Source organism: Capsicum annuum, chromosome 6 (genome assembly GCF_002878395.1).
Source record: "Capsicum annuum cultivar UCD-10X-F1 chromosome 6, UCD10Xv1.1, whole genome shotgun sequence".
Lineage (NCBI taxonomy): Eukaryota > Viridiplantae > Streptophyta > Magnoliopsida > Solanales > Solanaceae > Capsicum > Capsicum annuum.
Genome location: NC_061116.1, coordinates 213,817,335 through 213,831,008, shown reverse-complemented (window position 1 = coordinate 213,831,008; position 13,674 = coordinate 213,817,335).

The window sequence follows — 13,674 nt, the reverse complement described above, 5'->3', positions numbered from 1 at the left end:
CATAAGAATCTCGTAAACTATAGGTGTGTAGTTTGAATTTGAGGTAAAGGCTGAGGGGGCTTTTGGCCATTTTCTCAATAATTAATAACATGACTATTTTATCATAGTATCATTAAATAATGCTTACATTGTATCTTAAAATTTGAAGGGGAGCCTTGGAGTAACTGGTAAAGTTATTGCCATTTGACTAGGAGGTCACGGGTTCAAGCCTTGGAAACAACCTCTGGCAGAAATGCAAGGTAAGGCTGCGTATGATACACCTTTGTGGTGGGGCCGTTCCCCGGACACCAGGCATAGCAGTAGCTTTAATGCACCGGGCTGCCTTTCTTTGTATCTTAAAATTAATTTGAGAAAAAAATAATTAAGTTCAGATGAACCAGACACAGAACCTACATCTATAGACTGACAGGTCTGAGAGGCCACTAGTTGAGAAATAATATAGATGGACAGTCGAAATTCAGAATTCGACACTTCTCTTTGAGGAGGCTGGGGATGGTTAACACTGGTCCGTGGAGACTGAGGTAGACTAGTCAAGACTGGAGGAACTCCTAGAGTAGCAACAAACTCTGGAGTACGACCTCTATTATGGATCTGCATCCCATGAGTAAGACGGACATCCTTAGCTTGGTTATTTTGCTTATTGGTTCTACGGGGAGACATGATCAATTTCTAAAATATAGAAAATCATTGATTAGAGGACATTCAGACTTTATGGCATGATCTAGATCATGAAGAAAAAGAGATATTCCTAAATGCCTAGTAGTTTTCTCCTTATAAGTGTGGCGCGCTACACATCCATAAATAGGACTCTACCCGACTTGATTTTGCAGACACCCTGAGAACATGACACAGGCTCTGATACCAAGTTTATCATGACCTGAATTGAGAATCTGGCCGTGATGGACATCCTAAACCATGAAGTCCCGAGTTTCCCTTGTAACTGACAATCATATACATAATTCATACACTAAAAGGAAATGTGGAAAACATAACAAAAATAAAACATGTTTATTATCTTACATCAACTAATCAATACTAATATGAGTTCATAAACATTAAGAAATATTTAACACCAATTAGTGAAATCTCTAATAATAAGAAAACAACATTTGTCTGAGAGCGAGAGAATGCTCCCGGTTGGACCATGAACTAAAAAAAATAAAGGTATAGCATGAACCAAGGTCCACCTGAACAAGGGAGGCTCACTAACTTCAATGTCTGATACACTGATCTACTGCTTAGCGAAACTCTGGGACTGTGCCTTAGATCCTGAAATATAGAGAGTCAATACAAATGTATTGGTATGTGAAACAACCCAAAATAGCATATTTTTATACAATATAGGTGAGAGAATTTCGTAATAACATTGGACATGATATAAGTAAGAATACATAGGCATATCTTGGTGATCTTTAAAATAATTCTTGACAAGTCTGACTCACTCTTTGCTTTTCTTTTGAGCTAGATGGTACACCATACAATCTGAAATTCTACAGGTTATATGGAATCCACCCTTGACTCGGCGACCAAGCTTCCAATCCAAGTTTGTCATAAGGATTGGAGTATGAGTAAGGGAGATATACAAGACCACAAAACAGGGTGCCATAATCCCCAATCGAATCTACAAGTTAGGGTAGTGCACAATACCACAAAGTAGGGCTCCTAATCATAGTCCCAAATTGGGATGACATGAATTAAGGTACACAAGACCACAAAGCAGGGTACCATAGTCCCGTGTCAGCAAATCACGGTTCTTAGCATTGCGTCTTCAAACTTGTTCTTTCTTTGGGAAACCAACTAGATCTCTAAAGCCCAATTTTTAGTTCTTTAAAATCATGCTTCATGCCCTCAAAACATTCAACACTTATTCTATTAAGGACATGTCATCAGCGTGGGGATCTTTATGGAAATAAAAACTAGTTTTGTTGAGGAACGAAGTAGCTCGTCGCTTAGCCGCATTTCTCTTGGTATACCCATATGTGTGCCTCCTAATTTCGTGAAGTCCTTGGAGCATGTGCGATTTATTCAGGATCCTGGGAATCTTCTTGCAAGTCATTCATATCAAATCATAACATATCTGCGACCCTTTCCACTTATCATCATGTTATTCACAATCCATGATTTTTAAACCTCATGTAAGAGAGTTATGCTATTGATTTTAATTTGAATTTAAATCAAAATACTCTACTCTCATTAGTACTACCATAAGGTGGCCATATCATCTTTGCATTACTCCAAACCCTTGGAAATTGTTAATTTTGATACAATGAACATGCACCATATGAAAAAACTCTCTCAACATGTCATAAACTGTGTCATTCTATGATTGTTAGAAAACCATTCACCCTCTAGTTTTCCATTAAGAAAATTCATGCCTTTAAACAACCCATAACACTTGAAATCGGCATTATCAAAATGGGAGAGGGAGTTTTTTTATCATTCATACTCCCAATCAAACTTTTCATTACAAACAATGACATATGTACATAGTTATACTTCCATTTCATGAAAATTAGTTCAAGACAAACAGATGCTTTCATCAAAAAGATTCCATGATACATGTTTTCGAATTAATCTCAAAGCCATTCTTTAAAAACATGATTAGTGATCCATAAAATTGATAAAAATATTAAAACTTATGCCCAAGGATTTTAGTGTAGTCCCATATACCTTAAGTTCCTATGTTTGAATATTGGAACCCTAATTTTGAGTCTTTTCTTGAAATTTTGAACTTAAAGGTTGAATTCTTGATCTTTGGAGAAGAGTTAGTATTTATTTTTGGAGAGAAATTGAGTAAACTTTGGCAAAAAAATGCGCTAAACATGAACATGAAGCAACTCAAAAACCCATGTCTCGAGGTCGGGAAGATCAATTTAAAAATCATTAAAGTTAAGGGCTTAAAATATGGCTAAGTCTTCCAACACATAGGTGAGAGCATTTCATAATAACATTGGACATAATATAAGTAAGAATACATAGGCATATCTTGGTGATCTTCAAAATAATGCTTAACAACTCTAACTCACTCTTTGTTATTCTTTTGAGCTAGATGGTATACCCTAAAATTTGAAATTCCATGGGTTATATGGAATCTGCCCTTGACTTGACGGCCAAGCCCCCAATCCAAGTTTATCGTAAGGATTGGAGTATGAGTAAGGGAGACATACAACACCATAAAGCAAGGTGCCATAATCCCCAATCAAATCTACATATTAGGGTAGTGCACAATACCATAAAACAGGGCTCCTAACCATAGTCCCAAAGTGGAATAACATGAATCAAGGTACACAAGACCACAAAGCAGGGTACCATAGTCCCGTGTCAGCAAATCACGGTTCTTAGCATTGAATCTTCCAACTCATGCTTCCTACGGGTAACCAACTAGATCTCTAAAGCCCAATTTTTAGTCCTTCAAAATCATGCTTCATGCCTTCAAAACATTCAATATTTATTTTATTAAGGACATGTCATCATCGGGAATCTTCACTCCAAGTCTTGCAAGTCATTCATATCACATCATAACATATCTGCGACCCTTTTCACTTATCATCATGTTATTGACCATCCAAGGTTTTTAAACCTCGTGTAACAGAGTTATGCTATCAATTTTAATTTGATTTTACATCAAAACACTCTAATCTCATTAGTACTACCATAAGGTGTCCATATCATCTTGGCATTACTCAAAACCCTTAGAAATTGTTAATTTTGATACAATGAACGTGCACCATGCGAAAACACCCTCTCAATATGTCATAAACTGTATCATTCTATGATCGTTAGAAAACCATTCACCCTCTAGTTTTCCATTAAGAAAACTCATGCCTTTAAACAACCCATAACACTTGAAATCGACATTATCAAAATGGGAGAGGGAGTTTTTTTATCATTCATACTCCCAATCAAACTTTCATTACAAACAAAGACATATGTACATAGTTATATTTCCATTTCATCAAAATTAGTTCAAGACAAACATATGCTTTCATCAAAACGATTCCATGATACATGTTTTCGAATTAATATCAAAGCCATTCTTTACAAACATGATTAGGGATCTTTAAAATTGATAAAAATATTAAAACTTATGCCCATGGAGTTTATTATAGTCCCATATACCTTAAGTTCCTAAGTTTGAAGATTGGAACCGTAATTTTGACTCTTTCCTTGAAATCTTGAACTTAGAGGTTGAATTCTTGATCTTTGGAGAAGAGTAAGTGTTTATTTTGGGAGAGAAATTGAGTAAAATTTGGCATACAATTCCCTAAACATAAACTTGAAGCAACTCAAAAACCCATGTCTCGAGGTCGGGAAGATCAATTTAAAAATAATTAAAGTTAAGGGCTTAAAATATGGCTAGGTCTTTCAACACTTAGAAAAATCTTAGGCTTTAAGTTCCATATGCATGCTACTATGAGTGGAATCAAGTCAAGAATTCTATGTGGTGTTACAGCAAAGGCCAAAGAATTTATGAATCTGAAATAAGAAAAGATGAGTGTCAAAGAGTATATATTGAAGTTCACCCAGTTGTCCTGTTATGCTCCTAAATTAACGGGAAACATGAGGGATCGAATGAGAAAGTTCGCATCTGGTCTCACTGATGAATTAGGGCTAGAATGTAAAAGAGCAATACTGAACAAGGACATAGACTTCTCCAAGTTATCAGTGCATATGTAGAAGGTAGAAGAGGAGAAGATGAGGAAGGAATAGGTAAAGCAAAAATAAAGGCAGGCTAAGAGATTTAGATTTATTGATCAGCATGCCAGTCAGCAACAAGGTAGAAGGTCAGACTAGAGATGGCCCAAGAAGAAATTTTGGAATAATTCTCAGTCTTCCGCTAGAGCCCGAACGCCTAGTCCTCCAGTTGATAAGTAGTTTTATAACTCTCAGCCAAACAGTGGGCTGAGGATGTAGGGCTCTTAGTATCAGGAGAGTGTGGCTAAAACCTTTAGATCTTACTCGGGCTGCGGAAAGTATGGAAAGGATCATCTGGGACAGTGTTAATTTAATAGTCTTATATGTTAGGCCTGCGGCCAGCCAGGCCACATTAAGTGGGACTGTCCTTCATATCTTATCTTGGAGCCCATAACATAATATCAAAGGGTTATTTGTACCATCTTGTCTGAGTCAAAGATTTCAGTACTGAAAGTCCTTCACTTCAATCTGTCCCTGTAGTTAATGAATTCCCAAAAGTTTTTCCTGATGACCTTCCTGGGTAACCACCATATAAGGAGATATATTTTGGCATTGATTTATTTCCATACACCCATCCTATTTCTATTCTTCCTGTCACTACCCGAATCGAGGCCCTGGCTGTAACGAGCATCCCGAACCATAAAGGCCCAAGCACCTTTTTCTTTCTAGCAATCATGCACAACATTCAAATACTTTAATAAATATGAAAATAGATAATAAATATGGTAACATGGTCAAATCAGTTAGTTTAGCGGAATAATACAAAACTTGAGTTCATAGCATTCAACAAAACATTTGATACCAGTCTACAAAATCTCTAACACTGTGAAGGTCAACATCTTTCTAAGGACTGGGAGTGGGCCCCAGTCATACTGTAAAACAAAATAAATAAAAAAGTTTTGATCACTAGGCCATTCAGAATAGAGAAGGCTCACCAACTGCAATTTTTGACACACGAATCTACTGTTGAATGGGACCCTAGAATGTGTCTCAGATCCTAAAATATAGGGGGGAAATATAGATGTACTGGTATGTGAAACAAATCAAAATAACATGTTTTATACAAAAATAGATTAGAGCATAGTGTAATAACAGTGAATATTACATAAATAAAATACATAGGCATATTTAATAATTTCAGAATAGTTCTTGAAAACCTTGACTTACTCTTTGTCATTCTTTTGAGCTAGATGGTACACCCTACAATCTGTAATTCCATGGGATATATGGAATCCACCCTTAACTCGGCGACCAAGTCCCTAATCCAAGTTTGTCGCAAGAATTGGAGTATATATAAGGGGGACACGCAAGATCACACAGCAGGGTGCCAAAATCCCAAGTCAAGTCAACATGTTATAGTTGTGCACAAGATCATAAACCAGGATTCCTAATCATAGTACCAATTTGGGATGACATGAATCAAGGTACACAAGATTACAAAGCATGCTACCATAACCCCGTGTCGGCAAATCACAGTTTCTAGCATACAGTCTTTCAACTTGTACTTTCTTCGAGTAACCTACTAGCTCTTTTAAGCCCAACTTTTAGTTCTTTAAAACAAGCATGCTTCATACTTTTAAAATATTCAATACTTATCTTGTTAAGTGAATGTAATCACCGAGTATCGCCATACCCTGACTTATAAGTCAATATCATATCCAATTCACAGCCCAACATATTCAAAAAATGCATATGCACACCCAAGATTCATAACATCACAATAAAGTCATCACTTTTAAATCACAAGAACACTTAGGCAGTTAACCTCTCTTTACAAGATTTAAAATATGTGGTGTTCATGTCAATTTATTTAATTATATGCAATTCTTTCCCTTTAAAACAAGAATGTAGTGACAACAAGAAACTCCCTGTCATTATCTATAAACCATGTCAAACACCATGATATTGAGAAGATCACTTTCAAATCTTAAGGCATGCACTTCAAATCATTCACATAGAAAAATGTAAACTTGAGTTCATAACAAGAGAGGGAATTCATACTCATGCTCTCAATCAATCTTAAGACATACATGAAATCATACATACATATAGTTATAATTCAATTTCCATGAAAAGTGATTCAAGACAACCATTGTTTTCACCAAAACAGTCCCATGATGCATACTTTTTGAAAATCATATTGAATACTTCATTTTAAATCATAATTGGGGATATTTAATCTTTATAAAACATTTAAACTTATGCCCAAGGTTTTTATAGTTGTCCCATATGCCTTAGATTAAAAAATTTGAAAGATGAAACCCGGATCTTGATAGATGAAACACGGATCTTGATCAATTTCATGGAATTCTTGATCTTAGGAATGAGTTATTGATCTTTGGGAGAGACGTTAGGGTTTTTGTTCTAGATAAATTTAAGTAAAAATGGTCATAATCTTCCCTAAAAATGCTTTAATCACCAATTAATATGATTATGAATTGTAGGGAAAAGACGATACTACTCTCAAACTTAAAAGTTGTAGAAGAAATTCTATTTTTAAGGCTTACCGTGATGCATTGAGTAGGTCATCGCAATACCCACCACGATGCGGTGGAATCGTGGTGGCTTGCTGGAACAAAAATCTAAACAAATTTTAGATGCTCATCAAGACTCAATCTAAAGGAAGGCTTTTGGAACATTGATGCGTAGGAATAATGGTCTACATTCTACCTCAAAAATATGGGGTGTTACACTTCCATATAGAATGGCTCCTGTAGAATTGAAAAAATTGAAAGAACAGTTAAAAGACCTTCTTAAAAAGGGCATTATCCGTCCTAGTATCTGTCCTTGGGGTGCTTCGATACTCTTCATGCGTAAGAAGGACGTCTCCCTCTGTATGTGTACAGATTACCATCAGCTAAATAAAGTCGTAGTTAAGAATAAATACCCTTTTCCCAGCATTGATGATCTCTTTGACCAAATCCAAGGAGACAAATATTTTTCCAAAATAGACCTTCGCTCGAGGTACCATCAGTTGAATGTTAGAGAGGCTGATGTTCCCAAAACAACTTTTTAAACTCGATACAGTCACTATGAGTTCTTAGTGAAGTCCTTCGGACTAAGTAATGCCCTCAAAACTTTTATGGACCTAATGAATGGGGTGTTTCATTAGTTTCTAGATCTGTTCATCATAGGTTTTATCGATGACATCTTAATTTAATCTAAGAGTGAGGAAGATCATGCCAATCACCTTTGAATCATCCTTTAGACCCTCAGAGATCATGAGTTGTATGCAATGTTTTCCATGTGTGAATTTTGGCTTAGTGCTATTGCTTTCTTGGGGCACATTTTTTCTAGTGAGGGAATTAAAGTTGACCCCCAAAAGGTTGAGGTAGTGAGAAAATGGATCAAACCCACAACTCCAACCAATATCCAGAGCTTCTTAGGTTTGGCAGGGTATTATAGAAGATTTGTAAAGAGTTTTTCTTCCATAGCTGCTCCACTTACTAGATTGACTAAAAAAGGGTGAAATTTTTGTTGTCCTACTCTTGTGAGAACAGTTTTGAGAATTTGAAAGACTAGTTGACTACCGCACCAATTTTGACTCTACTTAAGGGAACAAAGGGATTTATTATGTGTTGTGATGTGTCCTGGGTGGGACTTAGGTGTGTACTTATGCAGCATAGAAAGGTTGTGGCTTATGTATCTAGACCTTTAAAGGTGCATGAAAGAAACTATCCCATTGACAATTTGGAGTTAGCGAATGTGGTGTTCACATTAAAGATTTGGCATCATTATCTTTATGGGGTGCATTTTGATATATTTACTGATCACAAAAGTTTGCAGTATGTTTTCACATAGAAAGAACTAAATCCCAAGCAGAGACGGTGGATAGAATTGTTGAAGCATTATGACATGAGCCTGCATTATTATCCAGGCAAGGCTAGCGTGGTGGCTGACGCCCTTAACAAGTTGTCTATGAGTAGTCTTTATCATGTGGAGGAAGGAAAGAGAAATATGGTGAAGGACATTCATCGACTTGCAAGTTTGAGAGTTTGACTCCTGGATTCCAAAGATGGAAGTATTCGTTCATGAGGTAGATAAATCCTCCCTATGTGCAGAAGTTAAGAAAAAGCAGGTCGAGGAACCCATCTTGATACAGATTAAGGAAGATGTTGGTCAGCAAAAGGTGATGGCTTTTGAAATTATAGGTGATGGGATTTTGATGTATCAAGGTAGGTTATGCATGTTGAATGTGGATGGGCTGCGAGAAAGAATTCTTGATGAAGCTCACACTTCAAGGTATGTTGTTCACCCTGACACTACTAAAATTTATTATGATCTTAAGGTGATTTAATGGTGGAATAACATGAAGACAGACGTTGCTAACTTTGTGTCTAAGTGTTTGAAATGTCAACAAGTTAAGGTAGAATATTTGAGACCAGGTGGCACTTCCTAAGATAGCTTTGCCTGTGTGGAAGTGGGAGATTATCAACATGGACTCCCGAAACCTATATGATTCTATTTGGGTGATTATAGATAGGATGAATAAGTCTGCCCATTTTCTCCCTATGCGGACTAATTATTCGGGGGATGATTATGCTAAATTGTACATCCTAGAGATAGTTTGGTTGCATGGGGCTGTAGTGCCTATCATATCTGATCGAGGTACACAATTCTCTTATTAGTTTTAACGGTCTTTTAGAGAGGTTTAGGTACCCAACAAACCTTAGCACCGCCTTTCATCCTCAAATAAAAGGTCAAGCAGAATGCACCATTCAGAACTCAAAAAATATGTTGGGGTCTTCTATGATTGACTTTAAGAGTAGTTAGGTGGATCACTTATCATTGATAGAATTCGCCTGCATTAATAGCTATCATTCTAATATTCAAATGGCTCTTTTTGAAGCTCTTTATGGGACGAGATGTATATCCCTAATTATGTGGTATGAAGTAGATGAAACCCGATTGTTTGGGCCTGATCTTGTTCATCAAGTGATAGAGAAAGTGAAGGTCATTAGAGAGCGACTTAAGATAGCTCAGAGTCGCCAAAAGTCTTACGCCGATGTTAGAAGAAGGGAGTTGGAATTTAAGGTTGATGATTGTGTATTTCTAAAGGTCTCCTCTATGAAGGGATTCATGCGACTCAAAAAGAAAGAAAAACTTAGTCATTATTACGTAGGTCCTTATCAGATTATGGGGAGAATTGGTGGGGTATCTTATGAGTTAGATTTTCTAGCGGTTTTAGCTTCTGTCCATTCTGTATTTCATGTATCAATGCTGAAGAAATGCATTAGGGATCATTTTCTTGTGTTTCCTATGGAAGAAATTAACATAAAAGACTCTTTGTAAAGAAGAAACCATTGTTATTTTAGACCGCCAAGTGCGACAGTTGAGAAGTAAGGAGAGTTTTGGTTAAGGTGTTGTGGAAGAATCAAAAATCTGAGGAAGCAACTTGTGAATCGGAGGATGACGTGCATATGAGGTACCCTACTCTCTTTGAAACCATGGATGATGATATCGAAGGTACAAATCTTATAATACTCTTTTCTTTCCATAGAGTGCTTGAATCGTGCTTGTTGTGTCCCAAGTAATCATTCGGAGATGAATAATTCGAAGGGGGGAATAATGTAACACCCCGTATAACTCTTGACTTGACTTAACTCTTAGTAGCATACATGTGAAGTTTAGGGCTTGAAAAGTTTTCTAAGTGTAGAAAGACTTAGGCTCCATTTATTTTTTTAAGATTCAGACGTCAGAATCTGAATACACATCTGAATGATTAAGATGTAGTCTCTAGATCTGAAACCTGAATAATTAAGACTATTTATTTTTCAACATTTGAATGTGTAAAAAAAAATTATTTGTATATATAATAAAATTAAAAATAAAATTCCAATAAAAAATTAATTATATATTAAAAGAGTATGTATTTTAATACAACTAAATTATTAGTATTTGATTGAGAAAAAATATTTATGTTTTTAAGTAATAGTGGAAAAGTCTTATAATGGTGGTTGCAGTGACAATGATTGATGCTAGTGATTAATAATATTGGTGGAGATAGTTGTGATGGTTGGTATTGTAGTGACGGTTATGATGGTGGAGATTGATGGTGGTGGTTGTTGTTGTGATGTGATGTTACTTGATGTTAGTAGTTTAAGGTGTTGATTGTGTTGGCTGAAACATGAATACATGATTATTGATGATGTGTTGGAGCTAGTTGGAGATGTTATTTGTTGTGATGGTGGAGATGGTTGTTAGTATAGATAAATTGTAGCGATGGTACTAGTTGAAGTGGTGGTAGAGGTAGAATTACAAGTGATAATGGTGGTAGTGGTCAAAGAATATGAAGAGGCTGTGATGTATTAGTGGTAGTGTAACACCCCGCAAAAATCGTTAATGCGGTAACTTTTGGTAATATGCTCTTAGAGTTAAATGACTAGAATTGTGTCAAAGAAGCTTAGTCTCATTTTTACATCAAAAGTGATTAAAGTTTACAACATATATAATTTCCCTAATTTCAACTTCTTATCATGTGAAAAATTGAATGTGCTTTCCGTCGATATAATATTCGCCCAAATCTGATACCCGAGCAAGAAGTTATGGCTAATTTAGGTTCTAGTCGTAAAACACTGTCTATTTAGAAATTCTCAAATTCCAGTAGCATAGCGTGATTGTGGCGCGTCGCACTGAATTTTCAGGTCCTAAAAAGTGGGACAACGCAATGGCTCTGCGTCGCGGTGACCTTAAGTACCCCACTCATTGATTTCCAGAGAGCCACCGCAATTGTGGCGCGTCGCAGTGGCCCATAAAATCGAGCTCCCAGTTATATTTTTACTCCATCTCATTAAGGGTATATTGGGTATTTTTCACCCCTTTATCAGACTAAACACGAAATTTAATTCAAATGACCTCATTATTGATATTTTCATCCAAAACCATCAAGAACATTCCTTAGAGTTTAAAACAAGAAAACCCAAATAACTCAAGATTTGACCGTGGATTTTCAAGATTGATTGAAGATTTCAAATCCCCAAATCATATGCTTCAAGAATCATCCATAAAATATCTAAATTGAAGTACGTGGGGTTTATCCTAAAAATAGCATGGGCTTGTAAACACTAGAACATGATTTAAAGATTATCAAGCATGAATTTAGAAAGAGGTTTTTGAAATACATGATTTATTATGCATTATGAATGTTTAATTGTATGGTTGATTTTTTCTTTAGGCCTTTTCCGCTTAAATTGATTTACATGTATATGTATATGTATGAAAATTTAGATTCAAGATTGTTTGAGAGCACAACTTATGAAATCCCTCTCTTGTGATGACTTTAAGTTTATGATCTTAATGTGAAGAATTTGAAATGCATGATTTATGGCTTGAAATTTGTTTACTCAAATACCATAGTATTTTGAGCATGATTTAGAGATTTAAGAGAAAGAGTTTGTTGATGTAAATATATTTTGTTTAAAGAGAGAGATTTGCATGATATTAAGAGATTTGACATGACCCCTTGCATCATTGAAAGTTTGACAAAAAGAGTTGCATACATGTGTTTACATGAGTTTTAGATAAAGTGTCTTTTGATATGATTTATTGATATGGTGGTGCCGAATTTATGTTTTGAAAATAGAGATTGTAATATGCTAATAATGGCTCAGAGATGTGACCTGCAAGTCAATGGTATGACAATACCATAAGTATGTATGCCGTAACAGAGTATGTTTTCAGAGTTTGATTTCAGAGAATGCATGTTTTAAAGAGTTAAAACTGAGCTTAAAAGGGGTTAGGCGGTTACCCAAAGAAGGTTTGAGTTCAAGTAACTCATAGCCTAAAACTGTGATTTGTCAATCCGGGTATATTATTTTTACGCTGGTGACGACCGTGTGGCGTAGCAGAGTCAGAGACTCCAACCCTTGCAGCACACTTGGGTTGGAGGCTTTCCCACCGAGTCAATGGCAGATTTCATAAAGCCCATGGAATTTCAGAGTTGTAGGGCATACCACCTAGCGCAAAAGTAAAACAAAGAATGTCTTAGAGTTCAGATGACTTTCTTTCAGAGTCTTTCAGAAATGGCCGTGAGATTTCTTACTATATTATATGTTTATGAACAGTTTTAAATTGTTCTCATATATGTTGAATATAAATTATTAATTTGGATTTGCTCTATGTACTACTACATCTGTATTGACCCCCTATGTCCTAGGTTCGAAGGCTCAATCTAATGGTCTGGCTAACCAATATAGTATTCCAAAGATAAGTGATCCATGCATTGGTGAGCCTTCTTTTTTCCAGAAGGCCTATTATTTCAAATTATGTTATTCCGTTATTTTGGCCTACTGGGTCCTTGTCCCAGTTTGCAGAACAGTTTGAGATATAGTAGAGATTTTGCAGACTGAGTCATATCTTATTCAAATGTTTTGAATTACAGTTTTCTTTCTTATGTCTTGAAGCCCAGATTTAATGACCATATTTATGTATTAGATTATATTTTTGCATTTTCTTTGATGATATGAATGTTGTGCCTGAATACTAGATCAGATAGAGTAGGACGTCTGGACCTTTATGGTTCGGGATGTCCGTCATGGCCAGGCCCTAGTTCGGGTCGTGACAGCTAGTTAGTAGTGGTGTGACTTGTGATAGATAAGTTGTTTGGTAGTAGGGATTGCCCGGTAGTGGTTGCTGATTGTGGTACTGTTGACGACAATGGTGGTGGTGAATATAATTAGAATAAAAGAGGTAGTAGGTGTGGTAGCGGTTGACAATTATGGTTGGTAGCAGTATTTGTTGTCGATGGTGGTTGTGATGGTGGGGGTGGTTGTTGATGGTGGGTGGTAGTTGACAATAGTAATAGTGGTAGAGGTAGTTAGTGGTGGTGACTACTAATTATGAATAGAGTGGTGAATATTATCCAACACCAGAATATCCCTTCAGACCTATTAAAACTTGGTTCTAGATTTGAATTATTAATACCTATTTAAACCTATTAAGAGTTAAAACCTTAATAAAAAACAACTACACTTAATGGTT